This window comes from Pinus tabuliformis, chromosome 7 (genome assembly GCF_031772625.1).
Source record: "Pinus tabuliformis cultivar Carrire ecotype Pingquan chromosome 7, CPIR1, whole genome shotgun sequence".
Classification (NCBI taxonomy): Eukaryota; Viridiplantae; Streptophyta; class Pinopsida; order Pinales; family Pinaceae; genus Pinus; species Pinus tabuliformis.
This window is the reverse complement of record NC_142293.1, coordinates 902,206,283-902,212,071: the sequence shown is the minus strand read 5'-3', so window position 1 is coordinate 902,212,071 and position 5,789 is coordinate 902,206,283.

Below are 5,789 nucleotides of genomic sequence, written 5' to 3'. Positions count from 1 at the left end.
CCTCCCTTTTTTGCATCACAAAGTCCTTGAGGATATTGGGAACACTTTGGGTAAATTTTAAAAAATGGACATGGAAAGAACTAATAAAGGCATCTTCACCTTCATTAGAATATGTGTGGAGATTGACCTTAGTAAACGCATTCCAAATCACATACTATTGAAACACCAAAATTTTCAGTGGTCACAAGTTTTAGATTATGAAAACACAACCTTTAAATGTCGTGTTTGCTTCCAAATAGGTCACCTACAAAACACATGTCTGCATGCAAAAAAGAATCCAAAAATAAAAAGAAACAGTCTAGGAGGCCAAAAGGTTGGCATTTTTCAGACCCTCATCTTTCAAAAGATGAGGTTGATGATTTGAAGGAAAGTCACCATGTTGTTGGGAAAAGTATCCAATACGGAATGACCCTATCCCACTCTAAGGGTGATAGTACCTCAGCAACAACCAAATGTAAAGCTATTCGAGATTACTTCTTTATGAGATGTAAGAGAGGGGAGAAAGAGATCCACTAACCGTTGTCTTCCGCTAATGATTGATCCAATCTTCTCTCTTTGCTGCTTGCTCCCAGCTCCTTGCTCTTTCACTGGCCCAGCTACACAAAGATCCTGCAAAAGGGCAAGAGAGGGAAACTACAAGAAGCATACATTCATAATTGATTCAAGGATTAGAATAAATCAAATACACAAGTATAACAATTCACCATTGAGACACATGCATATAGGAGAACCTCAAATGCTTTATTAATGGAAGAAGTAAAGTTCTGAGAGTGTTACAACCATAAGAGGCCCAATCCAGCAACACCTCCCAGCAGAAAGAAATCTCCTCTTCACATCCTTCAAGCAAATCACCCAATAGTTCTATACTCAAACCAACAGCACTTCCTTACATTCACAAGATTCCAGCCCCCCTAGACCTCATGAGAGAGCTCTATATATAGGAGTTTTGGAGAAAGGATGAGTCAGCTTGAGGCTGGCATGAAGCTGACTAGTGTCCTCTCCCACTTCAGTTATTCTTCAGTTCTTGAGTCCACTTGGAGGTTCTTGCTTCCACTTGGAGATCTAGATCCTCTTACTCATCACAAGGCGAATTCCCTGATCCAAGTGTCATTTTGGAAGCTTCCTGGGCATTGACACATTGAGGAATGACTGTGCCACTTGGCCAAACTCGCCCAGCGCAGGTAGCCTTCATTAAAGTTGACATTCAGCGCAGGTACAGAGTGGAGCAGTTGACATTCAGCGCAGATGCTCAGTGGAGCAGTTGACATGATCCAGAATTAGCTTGTTTTTGAGTGTTTTCAGGTGGAGAACTGATATTTAGTGCTGTGGTTTGCTGACCTTGTTCCTCTAGGGGTAGGAACAACATGTTTAGGGACTTTGGATCCCTTAGATTATTGACATTTCATGCTTCATGCTGTAAGGCACAAAAATGTCTATAACATTTGCCCCCTAAAGTATGAGGTCGTTTATCGGGTGAAATGCTTTATCAGGAGGATCCGAAGTTCATTCAATCGCTGAGAGGTGACCTGTAATAAAATACAATACAATACATTATTTTTCATTCTGCTTTCATGATCTAGCTGAGGCGGGCATTCCCATGCCGAGCTTTATAAATTCATTTTGGTACATAGAACAGACGATCGTCTGATGGTAGACTGATAATTCTCTGCTGAAATTATCATCCTTTGAGTAGGATGATCATCTGCTGCAATGATGTACATATCAAATGTCTTTATATTCCCTGAATATATATCGCAGCCCGGATGGATGAAACTAGATCCGGGGTCTTCAAACTCGTTCGATCTTCACTCTAAGTACAAGTCGATCCATGTGAGAATTGCGCTGAAGTCGAACATGGAAAGACATCGCTTGATTACCGGTCAATAATGTAAGCCGTTAACAAGCACGAGAGGAATCACCGATAATGATAATGACCCTCAAGGTACTGCAGTACAATTCACGTGGTGTGAATAAAGGACTTAGCGTCGAACACCACGCAAAATCTTCTGGTCGAATGTCATTGATGTATACCTGTCGCCGGAAGTGAGAAACTTGCCATTGAGGCATGCAAGCTTCAAAGTACTGAGGGGGGTGTTCCTAGATCAACTTCTTGGATAATGAGCTGAAGTCGACAAGAAGCGATCCATCAAAGGAGGGCCTTAATGAATCCCACATCAGTGACACGGAACGGAGCTAATGATTTTAGTGGAGGTGAAAACAATCTGTGAGATATGATTCAGGGTGGCGATCATGGGTGGATGAAGGATAATGTATGGCAGTGGATGGGACACGGTTGACTCTTTCTGAACAACATCTCTTGAACATATAACGACACTGATGCGATGGATCGGTAGCATTACCCCAAATGTGGTTGGTTTGGTGAAGACCATGGTGATGAGACCGGTGAATGAAACAACCCAACCCGATGTGATACGGAGGAAAAGTGTCATGTTCAAGAGTGACTTGCTACCATTAAATCTTTGAGGTTCTCCCAATTTTTCCCCAGTCATTTCTGACCAGTACCTCTTTATTTTTGTCAAGCTTGAGGAGGATAACATATGCTTGTTCTATAACCTGCCCTTCGGGCAAGCCCATCGCTATGTTTTAACGAGCCTAGCGATAGGGAAACTCGTTCTCGTCTAAAGACAAGTTTGTCGCTATTTAATCATTTTAACGAGTCTAACGACAAAGAAAACTTGGTCCTTTTCATTTTTAGAGAGTCTGAAAAGGTACAGAAAGTTAACTCCAAAATTCCTTTTTCGTCATCTAATCCCTTAAGTCCGAAAAAGTATAAAACAATACAGAAGGAATGAGTTTTCGATAACTTTAACGAGCCGAATAAAACAAGCACTCGACCTTTTTGTGTAATAATCCCTCAGGTCCAAAAAGATTAAAATCTAGAGGAGGGATAGCTCTTCCGGTCACTTTAACGAGCTGGAAGGCCAAAACTCGGCAAACTTTTCATATTTTACGAGTCAGGAGAAAAGAGCTCAAAGAAGACTCGTCTTTTGAGGAACGAGTGATAAACAGGGATAGCAGCAGATTCCAGGTACAGGTTGGAATTTTCCAATCACGGCAGTGTCACAAGGATGGCTAAGTGAAATCACTCTTCGCAGCTATTCCTCAAAATGGGTAAACAATCATATGGGGGTGAACGATCGGCCAAATGGAATGGAGGTGGCAGGTGCAAACACGACCAAGGCTTTTTTATGGCTAATAAATTTACGATCACAATGGTTATTTACCGGAATATGTTCATTTTTTAATGAGCTTAAACTCTGGAGAAAACTCTTGCTCAATCTTATGTTTATTTTTTAACGAGCATGAACTATGTGCTAAAACTGCTCGGATCTCGCTTTTCTATTTTTTAACGAGCATAAATTCCGCGGTAAAACTGCTCGATAATACCAGTCATAAGATAAGAATGTCTCCTGTGAGATCTCTATTTTTTATAGAGCTTCATCTTCACTAAGCTTTGCTCCCTCTCATCCTTTCTTTATGCAAGTTCGGAAACGGCTAATCCCAAAAACATATAAATAACTGCTCTTAGCTTGCACTCCAAAAGGTTTGCATGCCCCCAGGTATAAAGTACAATTTCAAGGCTGCCCCTACTTATCCGATAAAACATTTGTTTTAAAGGGTGAGGCTTGCCTCTTTCTGGTTACCCAAAGATTGTTTTGTTAACACCATCAAACGAAAACATTTCCTCGACACTGTCTACCGAAGTAGACAATGGTGAATGACCTTTGTCAAGCAAGTAACCTTAACAAAAGAATCCTGTTCTAGAACAACCCCTCTTCCATCCACAGACGGGGTACGGACTAGTCATATTCTTTCGCGGAAATTCTACCTTATACCCAAGGTTTCCTCTGCCCGAAGCAGACCAGGATGCATGCCCCCTGGGTTCCAGTCCCATCTTTCCGAATCACTCGCACTCATCGGGAAGGAGGACTGGGGGTGGAGACATTTCTTGAGTGAATAGACCATTGAGGGTTGGTATGTGACTATTTGCGATGCGTGATCCCGGAAATGAAAGTTGGTCTACGAGCTTGACCATTCTTCCTTCGTGTGGAAAACACATTACTCTAAAGAGTGAGGAGACTATAGCTCCCATGCAATATATATAGTCTCGTCCAAGGAGTAGGTTATAATCCAAGGGTCCTTGAACGACCATCACGTTCATTTGAACGGTCTTCCATTTCAATGTAACAGGTACATTGGGGAGGATCCCTAATGGTCGACTGGTTCCTTTGTCAAAACCCGAGAGATTTCTTATCTCAGGCAAAAGCTCCGGGGAACCCAGTGCTTTCCAAGCAATAGAGGAAAGGATACTCACAGATGCCCCTTCATCAATGATAGTTCCAGCCATTACCATTCTATAAATTTGGACTATGATTCTGAATGGTACACTGGCTGGCAACCGGGGTCTGCCTAGTTGGTTCCATTCAAAAGATACAACCAGGTTGCTTGGTGGTGGGACTGAATACACGGCCGGATATGACCCTGACAATGTTCCTTCCTGCAATAAAGGAATGGGCACATTGCCCTGATGCTCATCAGAGTCTGTGTTGATGAAAAGAATCTGGATGGTGTCATCCTTATTCTCTTCAGTGAGGGTGTCATTTGAAGATGAATCTTCAGTGACGGTGTCATTTGAGGATGAAACCTCTGAAGGAAGAACCGGGTCAACTGCCGTATCGACCTTTAGACTTTCGTCTGGTCTGGATTCAGTAGGTTCATTTTCAATGACTGACGCTTCAGCTGACCACTTGAGCGGGCCAGCTGTATTTTCAACCAATGAAGGACTTGGCACGAGTTTTTTGTATCCAGGAGGAAGTCTCAACGGTGAAACCGGACGATCTTCCAAAACTCTCTTCGCTTCGTCTAAGAAGGGACAACGGTGGATGGCGTGATCGCCTTTACACAGTTTGCAGGGGGATCTTGCTCCCCCTCTTTGTCTTGAACCTTCACTTTCGCTGGTTGACGGTAAGCATTCAACATGGCTATCAGAGGTTGATGCTCCCGAATTGTGCAAACGAGGTGACCAGTCCCTTAGTATCCGGGGAATACAGGGACAATCTCTATGGAAGTGGTCTCCTCTACATATGACACATGGCAATTTAGGCCCGGTCTGTGCTGTGTGTGGATTTTTGTCAGATGTCTTTTGCTTGCCCCCAGTCGCCTTAGGCTCCTTCTTCTTCTTCTCTCTCTCCTTCTTCTCCTTCTTCTTCATGGGAGCTTGGCTTTTGCCGGCTCTACCTTGCGAAGATGAAGGATCGGAGGAAGAGTTATAGGAAGTAGAAGGCTGGTGGGCAGCTCTAGACTGATCTAACTGTTGACTCGACTGTTCAGGAACCATGGTGTTCTGAACTACATTGGTTGAGAATAGCCAAATAGGCAGGCCAATTGTCAGTCCTGGAAGCGACAATGTGGCCATGTGGGGCGCACCAACTTCTCCCCAAGAGGAGAAAGGACTAGGATTTCCATCATGTGGAATTCCTTGGTTGGGGCGTTCCATGTTCTCAACCTACAGATCAACGCAGGAATAGGAGGTGATTATGTTCCGTTTAAAATAAATTTTATAACGACGCTTTAGACACAACTTGCTTTTTCACTTTTTAAGAGTCGAGAAAAAGCTAAAGATGACTCTAGTCTCCTTCGATGTTTTAACGAGCCCGAAGTGACAAATGCTCGGATGGACTTTTTCAGTTATAGAGTTTGAAAAAGGCCAAAAGAAACTGCTCTGGAGATCTAGGCAGAGGGTGTGCCAAACTTTTCGCAAAACCACA